General features: G+C 41.2%; 1 protein-coding gene across 2 annotated transcripts in view; it reads right to left on the bottom strand.

The window, feature by feature from the left end:
* The window catches only part of npas2 (neuronal PAS domain protein 2), a 290,102-nt gene that overhangs the window by 257,261 nt on the left and 8,157 nt on the right, over window positions 1-24,684 (bottom strand). Inside the window, exon 1 of one of the 2 annotated variants that reach the window (XM_072595559.1) lies at window positions 12,651-12,977. The exons of the other annotated variant lie outside the window; for it this stretch is intronic. The gene's annotated coding sequence lies outside the window, so the exon portion shown is untranslated. Of the gene's footprint in view, window positions 1-12,650; window positions 12,978-24,684 lie in introns of those variants that run through there. 2 annotated transcript variants of the gene reach the window in all.

Below are 24,684 nucleotides of genomic sequence, written 5' to 3'. Positions count from 1 at the left end.
GTTACCCTAGGGTGTAGAGCAGGACAGGAAACTCAATAAATTTAAGGAGGAGATAGATTTGTATTGGTAATGGATTAAAGGGTTATGGTGAGCAGACAGGAAAGCAGAGTCGAAGCCAAGATGAGATTATATTAAATGGCTGAATTGTCAACTCCTGCTCCTGAGTCGTAACATCCTTATTCATAATCTCATGCCATTTGTTTGAAATGATGGTGCAGTAACATCTTATTTTCATGACAGAAAACATACATTGTGAATTGAAAATTGTAAGGTGACAACAGTCCATTACAAAATGAATGGACATAGTATGAGACGAAACTAAATGCAAGAAATATTGAAGTCCCAGGAAATTAAACATTGCTTTTCCCTTTTCTGTCTCTGCACAGAGTGGACTACCCTACACTGACTAGCTTCTTATGTGCTCAGCAGCCCAGGGTTAAACCTGAATCTTATCATACCATGATATCATTTGAATTGCCTTAAGTCATGACCATTGTAGAGAACTATTCTCACAAACACAGAAGTAAAGCAGAACCCAGGAATGATATGGCTTATAAATGATGAGCTCTGCAGAAACATCAGGCATGGTCAGTGTGTTGGGTGAGCATATATTAATGCCAATGAATATTTGGTTAATGTTGGAATCAGTGCAACGCTACAACACATAACTTCTGCAGAAAATATCGTTTATGGCGCTGTCAATAAAACTCTGCCATTGCGCACACACGGGCTTCTTTCTCTCTACTGTTTGCTGCAGGCAGAATCCAAGGTGGAATCTAATGAAGACTCAAGGAACAGGGAATATGACGGGCAGGAAGAGTTCATCAGGCAGGAACCACAATGTTGAAGTTATGATATCGGATTCAGAATGAAAATTAAGTTTACCGAGTAGTGGTGGGTGATTGGCCTCACACTGTCACTTGGTGGATTCCTACTTGTAACATATTTAGTACCATGAATATTCGTTGGAGGAGCGTATCAATGTGTGGCAAGGAGGAAATGAATAATATAAATGAATAATAGCAATGTCATCATCCATACCTAGTTAAGAGATACACGTTACATATGGGTAGAGACTGAATGACAGACATTAATCTCCCATAAACTGAAGAGCTGGTAGAGCTTTCACTTTCATGTCACCTGATGGAGAGGCAGTGCTCCAAAAGCATATCATTCAAAAGAAACCTAGACTCATAGAGTTATAGTGTCCTACAACATGGAGACAGGCCCTTTGACCCAAATTGGTCCATGCTGACCAAAATGTCTATCAACGCTAACCCCATTTCCCCGTATTTGGCCCATATCCTTCTAATCCTTTCCTATCCGTGTATTTATCCAAATGTCTTTTTAATGTTGTTAATGTACCCACCTCAACCATTTCCACTGGCAGCTCGTTCCACATGCATACCACCCTCTGTGTAAAAAAGTTGCCCCTTAGGTTTCCTTTTATTTTCCCCTCTAAGCTTAAGCTGATGCCCTCTAGTCCTCGATTCCCCAACCCTGGGAAAAAGATTGACTGCATTCACCCTGTCCCTGACTCTCATGATCTTATATATCTCTGTAAGGTCTCCCCTCAGTCTCCTCTGCTCTAAATAAAAAGTCCTAGCTTGTCCAACCTCTTCCTACAACTCAGACCGTTAAGTCCTGGCAACATCTTTGTAAATTTTTTCTGCACTCTTTCCAGTTTAATAACATCCTTTCTAATAGCAAGGTGACCAAGACGGGTCTTATGAAGAAAAGTTGAGGGAGCCAGGGCTTTTCTCATTGGAGAGGAGAAGGATGAGAGGTGACTTGATAGAGATGTAGAAGATGTTGAGAGGCATAGATAGAGTGGATAGCCAGAGACTTTTTTTCCATGGTAGAAATGTCTATCATGAGGGGGCATAATTTTAAGGAGATTGGAGGGAGGTTTAGGGGAGATGTCAGAGGTAGGTTCTTTACATAGAGAGTGGTGGGTGCATGGAATGCACTGCCAGTGGTTGAGGAAGGTGGTAGAGTCAGATACATTAGGGTAATTTAAGTGACTCTTAGATAGGCACATGGAAGATAGTACAATGAAATATTATAGGTTCATCTGATCTTCAAGTAGCATAAAAGGCCAGCACAACATCGAGGGCCGAAGGGCCTGTACTGTGCTGTACTGTTCTATGATCTATACAGGAAAACTGAACACAATATTCCAAGTGCAGCCTCATCAATGTCCTGCATAATTGCAACATAACTTTCCAACTTCCATACTAAGTGTCCTGACTGATGAAGGCCAACAGGTTTAATTGGAAGCACTAGCTTTCAGAGCGCTGCTCCTTCATCAGGTGGTTGTGAAGGAGCAGCGCTCCGAAAGCTAGTGCTTCCAAATAAACCTGTTGGACTATAACCTGGTCTTTTGTCATTTTTAACTTTGTACATCCCAGTCCAACACCGACATCTCCAAATGATGAAGGCCAGTGTGCCAAAAGCCTTCTTCACTGCCCTGTTTACATGTGACTCTAGTATCAGAGAACAATGTACCTGAACTCTAAGATCGCTTTGTTCCACTACACTCCTTACACCCCTATCATTCACCATGAAACCGCTACCTTGACTTGCCAAAATGCAAGACCTCACAGTATCTATATTAAACCCCATTTGTTATTTCTTGGCCCATTTCCCCAGCTGATCAAGGTCCTGCTGCAATATCTGAGAACCTTCCTTACTGTCCACGATACTGCCTATTTTAGTGTCATCTGCAAACCTGTTGGACTCAAACCTGGTGTCATGTGACTTCTGACCTTGTCCGCCCCAATCCAACATCAACACCTCCACATCTTCACTGAGAAAGGCTGTGAAAGACTCTCTTACCTGTAGTTTTACAGGATTGTTCACCGAGTACACAATTCAATCCGTATCAGAGATTTTCCGCCCATTGTCATTCTCTGAATGACTCCAGTTGGTTTCCCCTTCTTATTCTACATGTTTTCCTCTTATCTTTGTGGGTCAAATTGCTGGATTATTTCTGTCCTCCCGTCCTCTCACCCCTTTCTCAGCCTCCGTACTCACTTAAAAACCACTGCGTTTTGACAAAAGACCACCAATCTGAAGTATTTGCTTTAATTTTCTATCCACAGAGACTACCAGGTCTACTAAATATTTTCAACATTTTAGGTAGGACTTTAGTTTAAACTATACTGCAGAGTACCTTCAGTCTGGCAAATGGAAACAACTTTAAAACACATTTTTATAAAAATATCTGGAAGGAAGATTATCAAGCATTGTGAAACTGTTTGCATGGTGTAGTGAATTATGTGCCTTTCATCCCTAAACCCTTTTTGTGGTTTTTTATCTATAAAATCTTCTGGGGCATGGATAGGGTAAATAGACAAGGTCTTTTTCCCAGGGTATGGGAGTCCAAAACTTGACAACACAGATTTAAGGGGAGAGGAGAAAAAGTTAAAAGGGACCTAAAGGGTAACGTTTTCATGCAGAGGGTGGTGTGTGTATGGAATGAGCTGCCAGAGGACATGGTGGAGGCTGATACAATAACAACATTAAAAAGACATCTGGATGGGTAATGAATAGGAAGGGTTTAGAGGGATATGGGCCAAATGCTGACAAATGGGGCTAGATTAATTTAAGACATCTGGCCGGCATGGACGAGTTGGATTGAAGGGTCCGCTTCCATGTTGTACAGCTCTATGACTCTAAAATGGCTATCTCTGCATTGTAATATTGCAGAAAATAAATTATGAAGTTCTGGGAATAAATTTACTCACTAATTTGATCATAAAATATTAAATGTCGTCATAAACCATGTGAAATAAATAACAGAACTAAAGGCAATGTAAATTCCAAGGTTCAATTACAAGCTACACTCACTTTGTGCAGGTTATTAATTCATAGATATGTGTAACTTTTGGTATCAATGATTTTCTATTGTTTTGTGCCTTGTTTTGATTTCTCATTGCTGTGGCAAACAATATACATGGAGTTGTCCTCTTCTGCAATATGTTTTGTGTTTACAGAAGCATCGTTTGCATTTAATTCTAAATTGTTCAGGGCCCACGATTACAATATTAGACATTTTGCAGCCATGAAATAGAAACATCTATCAAATAACACATTTAGTTAAAGTAAAAGATAATGTAATCTCATTTTATATAAACTTTATGCACTAATATTCCTGTTATGGAGCCACAGAGTTATATAACAAGGAAACAGACCCTTCGGTCCAACTCATCCATGCTGACCATGTTTCCTAAACTAAACTAGTTCCGTTTGCCTATATTAGGCCCATATCCCTCGTAGTTTTTGCTATTCATGTACCTGTTGTCCAAATGTCTTTAAAATGGTGTAAGTGCACATGCATCGATCACTTCCTCTGGCAGTTCATTCCACATATACTCCACCATCTGCTTGAAGACATTGCCCCTCAGGTCCCTTTTAAATGTGGCAGGGGGCTGGGAACCAGAAGAATAAACAAGTAGGCAATGAAGTGGAGACTGGAGACTAATAATTATGGAGATAGCATTAATAAAGGGAAGAGTAGGCAGAGAGCAGATGAGCGCAAAGAAACTGGTGGCACAAAATGCATCTACTTTAATGCAAGGAGTATAATGTGTAAGGCAGATGAACTTAGGGCTTGGGTTGGTGCCTGGGAGTATGATGTTATTGCAATCACAAAGACTTGGCTGAAGGAAGGGCATGATGATTGGCAACTGAATGTTCCAGGATATAGATGCTTCAGACAGGACAGGGAGGGAAGTAAAAGGGGGGAGTGGAGTTGCATTACTGGTCAAGGAAGATATCACGGCTGTGCTAAAGGAGGACACCAAGGCGGTCTTAGTTAGTGAGGCATTATGGGTGGAGCTGAGAAATAAGAAGGGTGCAGTCACACTGTTAGGGCTGTATTACAGGTCTCCCAACAGTGAGCCTGATGTAGAAGAACAAATAGGTAAAGAGATTAAGGAAAGATGTAGAGGCAATAGGATGATGGGAGATTTTAATTTCCCCAACATTGACTGAGATACACTTAACGTCAGAGGTCTGGATGGGGTAGAATTTGTAAGAAGCGTCCAGGAGAGTTTTCTAGAGCAATATGTCAATAGTCCGATGAGGGAAGGGGCCATATTGGACCTAGTACTGAGAAACGAGCCAGGACAGGTTGTAGAAGTTGCGGTGGGGAATTCTTTGGGAACAGTGACCACAATTCTGTAAGTTTTAGAATAATCGTAGATAAGGAAGAGAGTGGTCCTAAGGGAAGAGTACTAAACTGGACCAAGGCCAATTATTCAAAATTAGGGAGGAGCTCAGAAATGTGGATTGGACACAGCTATTTGAAGGGAAGTCCACATTTGAGATGTGGGAGGCTTTCAAAGATAAGTTAAAGATAGTGCAGGATAGTCATGTCCCGTTGAAGGCAAAGGAATGGAAGGGCAAGATTCGTGAACCGTGGATGACAGGAGAAATTGTATGGCTAGCCAAGAGGAAAAGGCAAGCATACATAAGGTCTAGGCAGCTACAAACAGAACGGGCCCTGGAAGAATATTGGAAGAGCAGACAAGTCTTAAATGAGGAATCAAGGGGTCATGAAATAGCTTTAGCGAGCAGAATTAAGGAGAATCCCAAAGCATTTTATTCTTATAAAAGAAGCAAGCAGGTAACTAGAGAAAGGATTGGTCCACTAAAGGAGAACAAAGGAAGGCTGTGTGTCGAACCAGTGAGAATGGGTGAGATTCTGAATGATTACTTTGCATCAGTGTTCACTGAGGAGAGGAATATGATGAATGTTGAGATTAGAGATAGAAGTTGACATAAGTAGGGAAGATGTGTTGGGTAGGCTAGAGGTTATTAAGGTGGACAAATCCCCAGGACCGGATGGGATCTATGGATTCTGGATTAGTGGTGCTGGAAGAGCACAGCAGTTCGGGCAGCATCCAAGGATCTATCCCAGGTTGCTGAGGGAGGCGAGAGAGGAAATAGCGGAGGCCCTGACAGATATCTCTGTGGCATCCTTAAACACAGGTGAAGTGCCAGAGGACTGGAGGTTTGCTCATGTTGTCCCCCTGTACAAGATGGGTAGTAGGCATATTCTGGGTAACTACAGTGAGGCTGATGTCAGTGGTGAGAAAGTTGTTGGAGAAGGTACTGAGGGATAGGATCTATTTATATTTAGAAAAGAATCAGTGATAGGCAACATGGTTTTGTGCGGGGGAGATCGTGCCTTACCAACTTAATAGAGTTCATCGAGGAAGTAACCAAGTTGATCGATGAAGGGAGGGCTGTTGATGTCATATACATGGACTTTAGTAAGGCATTTGATAAGGTTCCCCATGGTAGATTAATGGAGAAAGTGTATTCATATGGTGTGCAGGTGTTCTAGCTAGGTGGCTAAAGAACTGGTTGAGCAACAGGAGACAGAAAGTAGTAGTTAAAGGGAGTTTCTTGAAATGGAGAAAAGTGACCAGTGGTGTCCCACAGGGGTCAGTGTTGGGGCCGCTGTTGTTTGTAATATACCTAAATGATCTGGAAGAGGGCACTGTTGGTATGATCAGCAAGTTTGCAGATGACATGAAGATTGGTGGAGTAGCAGAAAGCATAAGGTACTGTCAGAGAATACAGGAGGATATAGATAGCCTCCAGAGTTGGGCAGAAAAATGGCAGATGGTTTTCAATCCAGACAAATGTGAGTTGATCCATTTAGGCAAGACTAATTCTAGAGCGAATTATGCAATGAATGGAGGAGCCTTGGGAAAAATTCATGGGCAGAGAGATCTGGGAGTGCAGGTCCATTGTACCCTGAAGGTTACTGCACAGGTGGATAGAGTGTTCAAGAAGGCATATAGTATGCTTGCCTTCATTGGATGGGGTATTGATTATAAGAGCTGGCAAGTCATGTTAAAATTGTACAAGACATTGTTTCAGCCGCATTTAGAATGCTGTGTACAGTTTTGGTCGCCACATTACCAAAAGGATGTGGACGCTTTGGAGAGGGTGCAGAGAAGGATGTTGACTGGTATAGAAGGTGCTAACTATGAAGAAAGGTTGAGTAGGTTAGGTTTATTTTCATTAGAAAAATGAGATTGAGAGGGGACCTGATTGAGGTTTACAAAATCATGAAGGGTATAGACAGGGTGGATAGAGACAAGCCTTTTCCCAGGGTGAAGGATTCAATAACGAGAGGTCACGCTTTCAAGATGAGAAGTGGAAAGTTTAAGGGGAATACACACGGCAAGTACTTCCCACAGTGGTTGGTGGGCATTTGGAACGCGTTGCCAGCAGAGGTGGTAGAGGCAGGCACGGTAGATTCATTTAAGATGCGTCTAGATAATTGCATGAGCAGGTGGGAAGTAGAGGGTTTCAGATGCTTAGGAATTGACCGACAGGTTTAGACATTACATTTGGATCGGCTCAGGCTTGGAGGGTGGAAGGCCCTGTTCCTGGGCTGTAAATTTTCTTTGTTCTTTGTTCTTTGTTCTAAATCTTTCTCCTCTCACTTTAAAAATATGCCCTCTAGTTTTGAAGTCACCCACACTCAGGTAAATATCTTTCCAATTCACCTTATCTATGCCTCTCATGATTTTATAAACCTCTGTTATCTATGCCTCAACCTCCTCTGTTCCAGTGAAAAAATGTTCCAGCCAATCCAGCCCCTCCTTGTAATTCACACCCTCCTGGCAACATCCTGGTAAATCTCTTCCGAACACTCTCCAATTTAATAATATCTTTCCTATAACAGGGTGACCAGCAACTGTACACAGTACTCTAAAAGCAACCTCATTAACGTCCTAGGCGAAAGTGAGGACTGCAGATGCTGGAGATTAGAGTCTAGATTAGAGTGGTGCTGGAAAAGCACAGCAGGTCAGGCAGCATCCAAGGAGCAGGAAAATCAACATTTCGGGCAAAAGCCCTTCATCAGGAGTGCTCCTGCCCGAAATGTCGATTTTCCTGCTCCTCGGATGCTGCCTGACCTGCTGTGCTTTTCCAGCACCACTCTAATCTTGACTCATCAATGTCCTGTATAACCTCAACATGACATCCCAACTCTTATACTCAATGGTTTGAGCAATGAAAGTAAGTGTGCCACATGACCTTTTTTATAATTTTGTCCCTGGATCCAAACATATGTAATATTCAGTAATATGGTCACATTTTCCATCTCTATTCAATATGTTAGGCATTTTCTGAAGCTTCTGTATCATCAAAATATGCAATAAAATGTTAAGCAAGAGAGGTTGGCTAACACAAAAGTCTGCTATATCGAGCATATATATTTAAGAACATCTCATTGAGAGTAAACATCACACTCTCAGCACAGAATTGTGCCAAACCTTTATTAGTGGCTATTTTAGTTATTTCTACTTGTAACACCTAAGCTGATCATTTATACCTAAGCCAAGTAACACTCACAATACTAGGTAGTTTGTCATGACCATTTTCTATCACCATTAAAATTAATTACTAAGATACCACTGACAATTAAGAATATTTACTATTTAAGACAATTCCATCAATTTGCATTTATTAAAGTGTGAGTGCCTTTGTAAATTAATCTTCTCTCTTTCCAGTTCTAAACGTTTATCCTGATTTCAGGCAAATTGAAAGGTTTATTGAATGTCTTACATCTTGTGACTGCCAATGATTCACCCTGTACATAGGAGCTAAGTGCCTTGATGTAGTCAGAATCTGTCACTGCATCATGAGAGGAGTGGCAGGATTATAAACAAACCCCTCTTCCCTGACCCAATCTTCTGCATAAAAAAACATTTTCCTAGTTACCATCAGTTCTGACAAAGGGTCACTGGACCCGAAATGTTAACTGATTTCTATCCACAGGTGCTGTCAGATCTGCTGTTTTGTTTAACAACAATTTCTGTTTTTGTTTTTGATTTACAGCAAATGCAGTTCTTTTGGTTTTTATTAAGTTATGAACAGTTGCTGGTTGGGGCTTGAGTTTCCTTGTCGTGCCTCTGGCCTGGGCAGATGTGAATTATTTCTTCCTGGAAATTGTGGAGGTGACTCTCGTACATGGATGCGAGGAACTATAGTATGGCCAACTTTCTTCAACACTCATTTAGTTTTCTATCTCCTCTCTATCATTTTATTGAATCTTACAGTGCAGAAAAAGGCCATTATATGCAAGTTGATTTTCTGAAAGAGCTACCAAATGTGTTTCACAACCCATGGCCCTGCAAATTCAATTTTTCCGACATATTGCTAATTCCCTTTTGAAAGTTATTATTGCTTCCGTTCCTACCACTCTTTGAGGTAGTGTATTGCACATCGAAAGATCTCGCTGTGAAAATAAACCTCAACTCCCCTTAAGTTTTCTTGCCAATTACCTTAAACCTACGCCCTCTAGTTACTGTCTCTCCCACCAATGAAAACATTTCCCCCCATTCACTCTCTCAAAGCCCTTCACAATTTTGTATGTCATTATTGAAGATCCACTTAACATTTGTTTAGAAGAATCATATGTCCACATACATGTAATATCTTCCAAATCCTCTCAAAAGCAATACTTTAATGTTAGTGTATTCCACAATCTCAGAACTTATCAAAGTACTTAATAGTATAATCTAATAGAATAACAGTCACTGTTCTCCAATTGCATTAACACCAGCATGCCTGTTTCCTCATGAGATGCAACTCGAAAGAACAGGCACAGAACATGCCTTTGCCAGCATCACTAATGTATGAGAATTTTTAAAAAAGAAATCATTAAACTGTGCAATAACTAGAAGGATAACTTCTACTAAATTCTAAACAAAGTGATTATAAAGCAGATATATCTAGGATTCTGAAATTCTCAGGAACCTCACAGCTTCAGGGCTTGCAGTGTGATGATAAGATGATATATTTTCTTAATAATATTTTCACACCAAGAAATCCAATGTTAAATACCTATTCATCTTGTTATGAGTGAGTGGTTTTATAAGATTGTTGCATTTTAAACTGTCTTCTTTATTTCAAGGTAAAATGGGGTAATATATGACCTGTCATTAGTTCAGTCTGATGATAACCCTGTATTGTGCATACTTAGTGAAATACCCTAAGGACACAGATGAAGAGAAAGAGACAGAGCAAAACAGAAAGTAAGAGAGAGAATGAGAAAAAGCAAGAGAGAAATGAGTGAGGAATGAAATGAGATAGGGAAACAGCAGCTGCTGGGAATAGCAAATGAAATGATTGTTCTCTGTTAGACACCAGGCAGAATGCTGGTGGGAAGACATTCTTAATCAAAGGATGGCAACCGAGGTAAATTAAATTCACTTGAATATTTGCCTGGAGAAGGGGTTGCCAGAGTGAGCCTTGCTATTAGATGTTGCTTTGGGATTCTCAGGAATCTGAGGGAAACACCTTTTGCTGTACATCAAAAATGATAAATAATGAAATAGGAAATTCCAAAAGCAGCAACTTTTAACTTAAGACTACAATTCTGATGAGAGTGTGGCACACCAACTGAATGTGGCATGCAGTTTTGGTTGCGACAGCAACTTAAGGAGAAAAATTATTTCTGCAATTTAGAGTATTAGCTGCCTACTAAATAGAACCTAGTCAATGTTAGTTTTAGTTTTTTTGTTACAGTAAAAGTCTGAAAACATGAACTCGTGTGATGGGATACTTTTAGCTTATTATGGGGAATTCAAAAATCTTTTTTAAAAGTTATTGTTCTGTGTGGGGATTGTAACAATTTAGTATTGCTCTGTCCTGCAGCCTACCACTATGGACTCAAAGACGTTTACGACATAGGAGGAGGCCATTCAGCCCATAGTGTTTACACCAATCAACAAAAATCTGACTATGTTTATGACTGTTTGCAGCTTTTGGCCCATAGACCTGGAGGCTATACCAACGCAAGTGAAGAGCTGATGTTTTAGAAGATTACTATCAAATTTAAGAGGGATCAGAAAAGATTTACCAGGATGTGGCTAGGAATCAAGGGTTTGAATTGTAAAAATAGGCTGGATAGCATGGGACCTTTATCAGTGGGGTGTAGAAGATTGAGGGGCGACCTTATAAAAGTTTATAAGATCATGAAGGGCATAGAAAAGCTGCGTAGCAAAGGGTCTTTTCCCTAGGGTGGGAAAGTTCAAAACTAAGGACTAAGGGGCATATCTTTAAGGTGAGAGGAGAAAGTTTTCAAAAGAACATGAGGGGCAAGAGTTGTTTGAATGTGGAATACCAGAGGAAGTAGTGGATGCAGGTACACTTACAACATTTACAAGACATTTGAACAGACACGTGAATAGGAAAGGTTTGGAGGGATTTGTGCTAAACACAGGCAAGCGGGACTAGTTTAGTTAGGGAACATGGTCAGTGTGAATGGGTTGGATCGAAGGGTCTGTTCCCAAGCTGTATGACTCTATGACTCTATATTAGATTAGATTAGATTACATTACAGTGTGGAAACAGGCCTTTCGGCCCAACAAGTCCACACCGACCCGCCGAAGCGCAACCCACCCATACCCCTACATTTACCCCTTACCTAACACTACGGGCAATTTTGCATGGCCAATTCACCTGACCTGCACATCTTTGGACTGTGGGAGGAAACTGGAGCACCCGGAGGAAACCCACGCAGACACGGGGAGAACATGCAAACTCCACACAGTCAGTCGTCTGAGGCGGGACTGACAAAAATGACAGGTTGTAACTTGAGTCGTCAGCCCCAGCGTTATATTCCCTGAAGTTGCTTCACATGAACTATCCTCCTTACCACTAGTCATAACAATATGCCTGCCCTTACAACCCTTACCAAATAACCTTCCACCTTCACCCAATACCTTCCTCATTAATAATTAGAAAGTAAAAATAAAGAATTGTTTAGTTAGTGCTCCAATGATTTTTCTCCATGTGCCTGTTCACTGTGGTATCCAGGAGATAGTATTTGATTCCTGGAAATTTGATGGCAATCCTGTGGGATCTGAAAGCTTAGTCACAATTGTCTTGCAGTCTGTTTGTTTTCTTAAAAAAAAATCATTCTTTAGGAGACTACATTTTACGTTTCGAATTGCAGTTATGAAAACATATCTAACTGTCCTTTAGTTGAGCTAAACACTGTAGCGAAGTCAACATTATAATTGAACAGCAGCTAACAGGCAGCATTTTTAAGTGTAGATTAAAATAAATATTACAGCTCAGCTTTCCCCAAACACAGCTCCAGGAAGTGCAGAATAAATTTGCCCACTGATGCATAGCAGAATTATTCTGAGACAGATCAGGTTTGACAACAGAGAAATCATGAAAACGCTGAAAAAGGAGTTGAGCTGCTGTTACACAAGAGAAAATAATCCTTTGTTTTGTCAGAGCAGGAGTCCACTTACGGCCTTAAATACGCACTAAGGGAAAAGACAGATCCACTCAGTGAGAGTTATAATCATTCTAAAGGATGTTACATGAAAAGCAGAGATTCGATAGAATAATTCAATAATCAGTTAGAGAACTAATTGAAGATATACACAGATATGTATCCACAAAGAGACATACATATACACAAACATGCACACACATAAACAGAGATATAAATACATGGACTTATATACACACAAACATGTATACACACATATATGCTCACAGTGACACACATTACATATATATCTGTTCAAGCAGACACATAAAAACATTCAGAGGCACACACACTGACAAATATGGGTTGTATTACAGAAGTCACTCACCTAGGTATCTGTGAAGACTTGTTCATTGTTTCTGAGTTTTACACAGAGGCGTTCAGAGTAACTTTGCCTATTACTCATGAAGGTGGTTATGTAACTATCACCATTTCTCCAATAGCGTGGGCCATGAACATGCCAAGTGGTTTCCAAGAAATGCCATTTCCTATCTCAGGGAGAACCACACCACATTTTGGGTAGCACAGTTGTCCAGAGGAGCTTCTCTTTTTGAAAAAGACCGTTAATGAGACTTGTGTTGTTTGTTTTTAGACAGAGGGTTCAAAGGTCCCCGAGAACAGAAGGGAGATAATGCCACTGTGAGTAAGTGGTGTATGCTTGATTGAGATAACATACCTTGTCAGCTGAGATCAGCTTGGCCCAGATTATACTCCACTACACTGCGACTGAGTGACTACTCATGCAAACAGGAGATTCCCAATGCTCTATGCTGCTGACTGATCAGCACTTCAATAGGTAGATGCTTAATGCTAAGGATAAATGCAAAGGATTGCAGGAGAAAATGTTTTCCGACTGGAATTAAATGCTGGGATGTGACTGTTTCTAGCCAGAGGGAAAGTTGACAGCAGTGACTGTTATGCTTAAACATGTTTAGAGACAAAATAAAATGACAGATGCTGGAATCCAAGATGGACAAGCAGGAAGCTCTTCCAGCCTTGTGCTTAAACATGTTATCTCCCCTTCCCACTCGTTAGAGTTTGCTATGAATAAGTTAGTTTATGTCTTTTGAGAGGTCCAATAAGTGCTTTGAGATTTGTAAATTATTTCCAGCTGTTCTGTTAATGAAGGGGGTGCTATATCAGCTTTTAAATGCCTTGATAACAATGATGATGAAAGGTTTGGTGATATGTCCAAGCTCAGATAGCATGGGATTTATACAATTAAGACGAAATAAAATTATCTTATATGACACCAGGAATCCTAACTGAAGCAGCTTGGATGTGTTGTCAGTGTAGTCATGAGAAAAATATAATGAGAAGAGTTTTGATGAAACTGTCCATTTCGATATTGTGGTGAAAGTGTCAAGTTTGGGAGATAGTCACTGCAGTGAATCATGCAGAACATTTAAATCATTGTCTTTGCAGAGTGTGCGCATTGATAACAAGATCAACTTTTGTTGCCCCTTCTGAACAAAGTGACCTATTGGTCCATTTCAGAGGGCATTTCAGAGTCACCCACATTGCTGTGCATCTGAAATCATATGCATGCCAGCCAACAACATCAGACTTTCTACCCTAAAGTACATTTCTAAAAAAACATAGGTTTTACAATAATTGACAATGATTATATATCTACCATTAGGCCAGCTTTTAACTGTGAACAGTTTTTGTCCTCTTACCAAAAAAGATACGTTGGATTTGTAGGCAGTCCAGGAGAAGTTCACTAACTTGTTTCTAGGTAGGGAGGGATTTCCTTATGGAGAGGTTGAGTAGGTTGGGATTGTACACATTAGGGTTTAGAAGAACGAAAAGAGACCCTGTTGATATCAATCATGTATTGCAAGGGTCTTGGTGGGGTTAGTGCAGAAAGGTTGTTTCCCCTTGCAGGATAGTGTGAGATGTAAGGTCAGAATAAGGAATGGCCCATATAATACAGGGGTGAGGAGGGATTCTTTTCTCTCAGAGGATCTGTCGAATTCTTTACCACAGAAAGCTGTAGAGGCTGGATGGTTAAATATGTTCAGGAGCATGAAAATTGACGTTTTGGGCAAAAGCCCTTCATCAGGACAAGAGCTGTATTCCTGATGAAGGGCTTTTGCCCAAAACGTCGATTTTCCTGCTCCTCGGGTGCTGTCTGAACTGCTGTGCTTTTCCAGCACCACTCTAATCTACAATCTGGTTTCCAGCATCTGCAGTCATTGTTTTTACCTAAATATATTCAGGGCTGACACAGATTTAGGTTCAGTATATGAGTCAAGGATTATGGGAAAAGGCAGAAAAATGGAGTTGAGGATGGCAGAACTGACTTTATGGTCTACTGCTTACAGTCTAATTACAGATTTTATTTTATTCAGGTTATAGGGAGATTTGAACCCATCAACCTCAAATGTTAATTTGGGGGTGTAGATAACTTGGGCAATAGTAGTACCAAAGTTTACCAGCAGAACACACTGCAAGCCCTGCCCCTGATAAACTATTGTTCCTTACTCTATATGGTGTTCAACTTACATTGCCACAAATAGAACAGTCAAGTGTCTTCCATTGCAATCCTGATAGGGCCACATTCAAGTGATTTCTTGAAGGACAATAGTGAAACCATTGCTTTTTAAAGTAACCTTTTGATTATGTCTTCACCTCTTGATATCATCAAAACACATTGTGAGTGCACTGTGCTCCATCTGGTGGTGAGGTTGTGAAATTAAAATGCTGACAAGCAAATAAAGGGCTGGAGAGTACATGGTACCCTTGGAGCATGGATCAAGCAACAGGCATCAGAATAGTCAAGAGTGCTCAGTTCACTAGCTTTCCACCCATTCATGAGGCCAGCCCCATGATATATAAAAGGCAGGTGGGTGCTTAAAAGCAGTGAACAAGTAAGGGTCAATGGGGCCTGTTTCAATATTACCCCCTGCCCATATCATAATGTGTGTGGCCTGGGTAGTCAATTTTGTCTTCATGTTTGTAAGAGTGTGAGAAGCAAGGGCAGCTATTTTCGGCGGGTGCACTTTGTGTGCTGGGAGCACCTCTGGGAATTGTATCCCCTCCTTCCTCTGCACACAGAATTTAAAAACCATTTCTCCAACCTGGTTGCCCTTTACTGAACTGGGTGCAGGAATCATCTTGGGACTGGTTGCATTGGGTGGGAGGGTGGGGTGCATGGAGAGAGAGGAGGAGAGAGAGGGGGGAGGGGGACTGAGAGGGGGAAGAGAGGGAAGACATCCAATCACTTGCTCCCCTTCCCCAAGTTATTCCAAAAATGGTTAAACATTCACCTCATTAAGTCATGGGTATTTGCAAATTCTAAATGCTGAATAAAGTACAATCAGTGGGTTATAAACAAAATATAAAATATAAATACAATGCCATTTATTTTGGGATGTTACATAATTTATTACCTTGCTACATTTATCTCAAATTCAGAGATGCTTTCTATATGCAAACCTTGGCATGAAAAATGACCACAACAGCAATTTAATTGCTTTTGGATCATTTGTAACCTAATTAACAAGGGCTTTCAGTTAAGGATGCTTATAGACTACATTTTCTGCGATAGGATACTATAACGGTCACTTTTTAAAAAATAATCAAATACGAATACTGCATTCACTTCTGGTGTCCCTGCTATAGGGAAGGTGTTGTAAGAGTTGAAAGGATGCCAATAACATATACAAAGATGCTGAAAATGTGTTGCTGGAAAAGCGCAGCAGGTCAGGCAGCATCCAAGGAACAGGAGAATCGACGTTTCGGGCATGAGCCCTTCTTCAGGAATGAGGAAAGTGTGTCCAGCAGGCTAAGATAAAAGGTAGGGAGGACGGACTTGGGGGAGGGGCGTTGGGAATGCGATAGGTGGAGGGAGGTCAAGGTGAGGGTGATAGGCCGGAGTGGGGTGGGGGCGGAGAGGAAGAAGATTGCAGGTTACGAAGGCGGTGCTGAGTTCGAGGGATTTGACTGAGACAAGGTGGGGGGAGGGGAAATGAGGAAACTGGAGAAATCTGAGTTCATACCTTGTGGTTGGAGGGTTCCCAGGCGGAAGATGAGGCGCTCTTCCTCCAACTGCCGTGTTGCCATGGTCTGGCGATGGAGGAGTCCAAGGACCTGCATGTCCTTGGTGGAGTGGGTGGGGGAGTTGAAGTGTTGGGCTACGGGTGGTTGGGTTGGTTGGTCCGGGTGTCCCAGAGGTGTTCTCTGAAACGTTCCACAAGTAGGCGGCCTGTCTCCCCAATGTAGAGGAGGCCACGTCGGGTGCAGCGGATGTAATAGATGATGTGTGTGGAGGTGCAGGTGAATTTGTGGCGGATATGGAAGTGTCCCTTGGGGCCTTGGAGGGAGGTAAGGGGGGAGGTGTGGGCGCAAGTTTTGCATTTCTTGTGGTTGTAGGGGAAGGTGCCGAGATTGGAGGTTGGGTTGGTGGGGGGTGTGGACCTGACGAGGGAGTCGCGGAGGGACTGGTCTTTTCAGAACGCTGATAGGGGAGGGGAGGGAAATATGTCCCTGGTGGTGGGGTCCGTTTGGAGGTGGCGGAAATGATGGCAGATGTTACGCTGGACATGGAGGTTGGTGGGGTGGTAGGTGAGGACCAGTGGGGTTCTGTCCTGTGTCTCTTATACAAATACATATATATTGTTTCCCAGACTGTCTCTGATGCAAAATGCATACTGCCACTTCTGTTTCTTTTTCAATATGAACAAAGATTAGAATACTCTCCATGGGCAGGTGTACCGCAGTCAGACATAGTAAACACAATAACACTGTCATCTCAGGATCAGAAGGTTTTTGTTTCAAATCCCACTGCAGAGATCAAGCACAGAAAACCCTATTTTGATGTTCCAGGATGATAATGAGGGAGTGCTGCAATTTTGGAGGAGCTGTGCTTGTGGCAAAGACACTGGAACGAAGACTCTCTTGTGAGTCTTCTGAAGACCATTAGTTTGCTGCCCCAATATTACCCCTCAACCAAAATCTTTAAATGCAAGTTGTCTGTTTGCTATCACATTGTTACTTGTAGAAATTTGCTTTCCACAAATTTGTTTACATTAAAAAAGGGAAAGACTTACCTTTCTGTAATGCCTTTCAAGATTTCAAAATAGTTTAGAGCCAATAAAACACTTAAACAATGTCATAAGTTTTCCTTCATTGACCACCCTTCAGAGATGCTGCAGGAGCTGGTGAGAATTTACAGCATTTCCTCTTTTAATTTCCAGTTTCCAGTAATTTGCAGTTTATAGTAATTGTGTTTTGGTCTTTATGCATGATTGGCAAAGTTAAACTAAATCTGAGAGCCCAGGTTAGAATATAGTCAAGAGTGTGGTGCTGGGAAAATACAGCAGGTCAGGCAGCATCCGAGGAGCAGGAGAATCAACTTTTCGGGTGTAAGCCTTATTCCTGATGAAGGGCTTATGTCCGAAACGTCGATTCGCCTACTCCTCGGATGCTGCCTGACCTGCTGTGCTTTTCCAGCACCACTCTCTTGACTTTGATTCCCAGTATCTGCAGTCCTCACTTTCTCCCAGGTTAGAATATAGCTTGGGTATCAACCAGAGATTGTCTAAAGCATTATTGTTAATTTGAAAGTCTAGAATTAGATAGGCCGGGCCTTTATGAAAAAAATGGTACACTGTGCTTTATTTGGATTTAATTTAAAAGCTTTTTACAAAGTGGGATGCTATTCCCTCTCACAGTAATAAAACACTTTTATTGATATAATAAAACACTTTTATAGTATCTTAATAACAGTATTATTGCTTAAAGATGCATGATCACTTTAACTTGTTCCTTCTGAATATAGAATCAACTCAGCAAAAAGTGTTTGTATATTTTGTTTAGCTGTACATTGTTTATTCATTATTGATTCTGAAAGCTGAACCTGATTGTGAAGAAGTTGTGAATATGAAACTCAGCAGTGTTGATATTCAAAGTGCAACAAACTTTAAACTGAAGATCAGAAATCCAACTTCCTCAATATGACTGGGTCCACAAGAGAGCTGGATTGAAACTTCACACACATACACACACACACGCACATATTATGCTACTTGGATTATGGACTCTAAATGTAATTTTTAATGCAGGGTCATATCTTAGTAAATTATGGAATTAGAACCAAAGCTTTAATATCTTGGAACTCTACAAAAAAAATGGAAAAGTTGGCCAGCTGTGGGCCATCTGATTTCTTTTGATTGAAGCCAGACTTGTGTCTCCAAAAAGAACCAAAAGAACAATTTCTTGGTATCAATGGAGGTTGGAGAATATGACTTAATATAATACCCAGCTGTCCCTATCCTTATTTATACCAACTTTCTTTTTCCATCCTCCCATTTTCACTGACCTACCCAGTCCAATAATGCCCTGATTTTTAAAAAAATCACTTCCCGTTTTTGAAAGTCTTCTCTATGGTAAAAACAATGACTGCAGATGCTGGAAACCAGATTCTGGAGTGGAGTGGTGCTGGAAAAGCACAGCATGTTAAGGCAGCATCCAAGCAGCAGGAAAATCTGACGTTTTGGGCAAAAGCCCTTCATCAGGAATAGAGCTTTTTCCCGAAAACATCGGATTTTCCTGCTCTTCGGATACTGCCTGAACTGCTGCGCTTTTCAGCACCACTCTACTCCAAAGTCTTCTCTATGCCTGAAAATGTTCAACTCAAATCTCTGTACTGCTCTAATTCAAGCCTCTTGCACACCCTCAGATTTAATTGCACCTCAATTGATGATTATGTCCACTACTGCCAATGCCCCAGGCTCTGGAATTACTTCCTCAATCTCTCTGGCCTTCTACAATACTGAGCTTCATTAAGACTCTCCCAAAACCCTATCCTAACTAAAGTTTGTATTATCTGTCCTAATATTTCCTTGTGGAGTTTAGTGTCAAACTTTGTCTTACAAGGCTGCTAACGGAGCACTAAGATAACTTGCTATGTTCAAGATGTTCTATAAATGCAAAACACCTTTGGTGTGAGAACTCCTTCAAATATGCTCCTGCTATTGAGTTTCTTAATTTCAGTTTCAGTTTCACTAGTTGAATATTATTTGAGTGTAAAAGGTACCCACCCCATATCTAGAACGCTGCATTCCTCATGATGCAACCACCTAGCCTGCACACTATAGGTAACTTAGCATGGCTAGTCTAGCTGACCTGCACATCTTTGGACAGTGAGAACAAACTAAAGAAGTACCTGAAGAAAACCCATACAGACGCAGGGAGAACATACAAACTCCAGACAGTCACTCAGAGCTGGAATTGAACCTGGATCCCTGGCGCTATGAGGCAGCAGTACTAACCACTGAGTTGCCCTGAAAGTTTTTTTTAATTCATTAGGTATGGGTAGCACTGGCTAAGTCAGTATTTATTGCCTATCCCAAATGGTGATTAAAAGTGAACCTCATTGTCATGGGTTTGGAGACACACGTAGGCCAGACAAAGTAAGGATAGCAGACTGTTTTCCTGAAAGGATATCAGTGAACCAGCTGGGATTTTAATCAATAATCAGCAGTGATCTGATGGCTTTTATACTTCTGGCATTTTACTAAGTCCAAATATCACCAACTGCTATAACAAGCTTTGAAACCATATCCTCACCATTAGTCTACAGTTGTGTAACATTAGCCCAGCATATTACCAATACACCATCATCTCCCTCTCGGTGACTTGAGTGAATGATGTAAGATCCTAAGAGGACTTGACAGGCAACATGTGGAACAGATGTTTCCTCTTGTGGGAGAACATACAACTAGGGGCTAATGTTTAAAAATAAGGGGTCACACAACTTAATACAGAGTTTATAAAACATTTTATTCTCATTATCTTTGGAAGTCTATTCCTTAAAAAGTGGTGGATGCAGAATCCTTGAATATTTTTTAAGGCAGAAGTCGATAGATTCTTGCTAAGCTGAGAAATTAAATGTGATCTGATAGTTGAGGACATGGAGTAACCTGATCAGTTTTGATCTTATTGAATGGGAGAAATGGCTTGAAGGACTGAATAGTTTACTCCTGCTCCTTGTATATTTGTAAGAAGAATACTTTCAACATATCTCATAACGGAATAGTTCTGGTCACTTTGATTTATTAACAAGTCATCATTATGTATTGGCCAAATCTGTACTACAGTCTTTATACAGCAATCTCAACTGTCAAGCAATCAAATTGTGCTGGTATATTTTCTTGCTGGTTGGAAAGTTTAATGACTAAACATTAAATACCAGCATTTCCAACTTGATCAAAGAAAGATTTGCATTTTAAAAATGTTTTCTATGAGCCTAGGATATCCCAAAACACCATACAGTCAATAAGTACCTGTGAAGAGAAATCATTGCTGCAGGACATTGTTACCCAATTTGCTCAGAGCAAGTTCCCACAAACAGGCATGAAGTAACTGATCAGACAATATATTTTAATTGTTGATTGAAGGATAAGAATTAGTCAGGAAGAGTGGGAGGAACCTCTCCCTACTCTTCTTCCAATATTGCCATAGATCTTGTACATCCTGATTCTTCCCTTCCCATTAATCAAGATGGAGGCATTGGCGCGATAGGCCCATCCACTCCAGGCCAGCCACATCCTTTTCTTTTCTCTCTTCCTTTCTTCCTTTTCTTTTTTCTTCACCTTCCTGTCATCACAAGGAGCTGGAATGGCATCGGCCGTGTCCAGAGCAAGGACTCCTGGCTTCGTAGGCCCGATGTGTGGACTCCTGGAATTAACGGTAAGGTAGCGGCTGCAGTGATGAAGGAGTGGGGACACCTGATGGTAGTACGCCTGGAGTGTGGACTTTGCAAAAGTTCTGGAGTCGTATTTAGTGCCCCGACCCTATTTAGGTACTTTCTTTTCATCCTTTTGTACTTCAAAACGGTGCTGTGTTGTGGCGACAGGATACTTTTCACGGTATCTCCCAAGGTATATGTGACAATAAATCATTCATTCATTCAAATGAAAGTATCATTGGGCATGGCCTGGATTTGAAACCCATTTCCCTTCCATCTACCCTTTCCATATTACTGCCAAGGTCTAATAAAATAAACAGCTGCAGATGCTGAAAATCTGAAACAAAAACAGAAATTGCTGGAGAAACTCAGTTGGTCTGGCAACATCTGTAGAGAGAAAGCCGGGTTAATGTTTCAAGTCCAGTGACCCTTCTCCAGGATTGTTGTTGACTGGTGTACTGACTTCGACATTGTAAAGGCTGAGCACCTCCTCCTATCTCCCCTGGACCATGACGCCACCATCCAACATTACTGTGTCCATGATGGCTGCTAATTCCAACTCATCTGGGGTTATCCTCTCTATCGTCTCCAAGCTCACAGTCCCCCAACTCCACACAGCTTGCCTCTATCTTCTGAGTTCAGTAGAAAAGTCACTGGACTTGAAGTGCTAACTCTGCTTTCTTTTCACAGATGCTGCCAGACCTGCTGAGTGTCTCCAGCAATTGTTTGTGTTTTATTCCTAGAGTCTACTTGTTTAACCGCGTCATCGGTAATCTCATTATTTGAAAATCTCAACGGGGTGAGTCTCTACCAGGTGAATGTTGTCCAAGATTGCAATTAACTGGACATTGCTATAACACTTCAACATGAAAAATGCTATTCGCATATATAAAAGTGCATGCCAGCAAAGGAACAGCAGAAGGCCATTCAGCCTGCTCCACCATTTAACAGGATCAGAGCTAATTGAATACTTCAATGCCTTTTACTCACATTATCCTTATAGCCCATTATGTCACTGATATTCAAAAACATTATCAACCTCTATTTTAAATCTTCTCAAAGACTGAGCATCCTCTACATTTGAGAATTCCAAAGATTCACCATGGTCTGTATGAAAAAGAAAAGGTCTGCATCTTGGTCCTAAATGGCATCCCACCTTATTCTTAAATAGTGCTCCAGATCTAGATGCCTCACCAGGGGAAACATTTTACTTGCATCTCTCCTGCTTATCCTTTGAAGTAATTTGCTGGGTTAACCTGATAAATTTGACTGACAAATGGGGGACTGCTAGACCAACCGTGGCAACGAGAGTAAAGCTACCCTTGCATTGTCCTCAGACGGTTGCCTACCCCATTACATTCTTACTCAGCACCGAATGCTGGGCACATATCATCCCAAACCTTGATCTAGCACATCTGATGGTAACCTCCATAGAAAACCTGCTGCAATCGTTAAGACTGTTCACTGGGAAAACCATTTCTCTCCTGCGCCATACTGAATCACTGGTTGGCCCCTTGACTGTGGAAAATCTCATTACTTGGAATAAGCAATGTAATCACCACTTTAAGGTGCAGGCAAAATCAGCTTGGACAAACGAATGAAAAAAAAAATGGAGACTCTCGATAACGTAGGCTATAAAATATTTGACAGATGAAAAGAAGAAAATCTTCTCACCCCATCACTACTCCCATCACATTCTTAAAGCCAACCCATGGCCAATGGCCTATTTTTGGAACACAACAACTGTTGCTGCAGAGGCAAAGTTGTGCACAGTAAGATCCCACAATTGCTGATGTTTGGATGTTTAGTAATATTGTGGCCAAGGAAGGAACTCAAGTGAAATCTGCACTCTTTTTGAAATAATGTCAAAGGTCATTAAAATTCAAAGCAGCAGGACATCAGTTTGATATCTTATCCAAAAGGTGGCACTACAGACCTTGTGGAACCCTTCTAGGATTGGCACTGAAGTGTTAGGTTAAATGTTCAAATCTTTTCTTGGGCTCATAGCCTTCTAACTCACTTACAGTGCTACCAGCTGATCCAAGCTAAGCTGAATTTAACAGTATGTGTGCTGTAAGCTGAAATACTGATGCCAGACTCCCAGAACCAGATGAAAACAAGACCAGCTTAAACCATTGTTGATCATCACCAAAGGATCCATGAGTTTTCAATGTCAAAGCATTCTCTGCTTTCCTGGTGGAAATGAACCATCTGAGAAATAAATGTCCTTAACAATAAGGAACCTAGAATTGTGTTTCTATTTTGAATGATCATAGATCCATGTTTACATCCTGTTTCATAGAGTGCAAACTGATTTAAATGTGACAACTGTGCCTTGACTTCAAATATGTTTCTCTGAATTGTTGACATATGGCATTAGGTTGCACATTGAAGAGATTATGAAGGGCATCAGCACCTCAATGTTTCGATCATTGGCTGTAGCCTGTTCAAGTTATCCTTTAGGAGGGTCCTCAAGTTGGTCACCTATCTAAACAATCAAGAAGTACATTGACCGGGCCTTGTAAATTTGAAAGATTTCGGATTTCTGTCCCCACGAACAATGCAACATGTTTATTTTGCATTTCCTTTTCTCTTGCTTTAAGCTCCGACTGGAGTATAGTTTTCTTGGTTCCCTGGTGTGTTTCTGCAATATTTTCCAAGTATGATGCAGGCCGGCCATTTACCAAAAGGGAGAGGGAGGATTGGAGAGGAGGGGCTCATTGGCACTGCACTTCAAACACAAAGGGAGAAATGTAAGCTCCCAATTTTTCCTTTCATCTAAATTACAAAAGTGGTGTTCTTTTATCGTTTAAATATAACCATCATTTCAAGCTTCAAGAATTGAAATACAGACCTAACCCGTTGTATGGGCATTCCAGCTCCCTGTGAAGGATGCTGTCAATTATCTCTTCAAGCGAAGGATACTGTCAGTTATCTCTTCAAGTGTAGGAAACTACAGGGCCAGCCTGGCCATGATGTGTACAGGAGAACCATGTCCTGGTCTAACTAGAAGAGGCTCTTCCAGACAACATGATGTAGTTTGTTAGCAACTAGATACATGCTATATTGATATGATAGATATTGACCTCTATTTCTGTTCCCAGGTCAGGGGTGTAGAGCTGGGTAAAATCCTAGCTCCATGGACCCACCTCTGCTGTTCCCGTTTTCAGCATGGATGGGGTGGAGTGTCAGGTAGTCTGGAAAAAATGGAGGAGGCTGACAGTTCTTGAGGTGCACTGGGTGGTAAGCTCCAGTTCAAAGTTTAAAAAGAAAATTTATACCATCAAACATCCCTCCTGCCCTCACTGCTTCTCCATGCCAGCCCACATTACCTGATTCCCTGCACCCATGGTGGTGCCCACACAACATCCATGTAGACCTATGCCCTTGTACCAATCCCCATGGTCCTTTGTACCTCTTGTACCAACCCATGCTGCTGTGCCCGCTGTACTCCCTTTCACATCTATGTCAGTATTTGTTCATCTACCTATCTCCTATTGACCCTTCTGCCTTTTTGGCTCCTACAACATGGTCTTTTATAACCATAATGTGAACTCAATGCCAACCTCACCTGACACAGGGGACTATTGGCTTTGATAGACCAGGAGCGGGGGCCTTTGAGAAGTCCTGGATCTGTGTTTGGGATCCTGGCTGATGAAGATGAACT

Source organism: Chiloscyllium punctatum, chromosome 25, assembly GCF_047496795.1.
Source record: "Chiloscyllium punctatum isolate Juve2018m chromosome 25, sChiPun1.3, whole genome shotgun sequence".
In the NCBI taxonomy this organism is placed as follows: domain Eukaryota; kingdom Metazoa; phylum Chordata; class Chondrichthyes; order Orectolobiformes; family Hemiscylliidae; genus Chiloscyllium; species Chiloscyllium punctatum.
The sequence above is the reverse complement of the archived record's forward strand: the minus strand, read 5'-3'. Positions and strand labels throughout refer to the sequence as shown.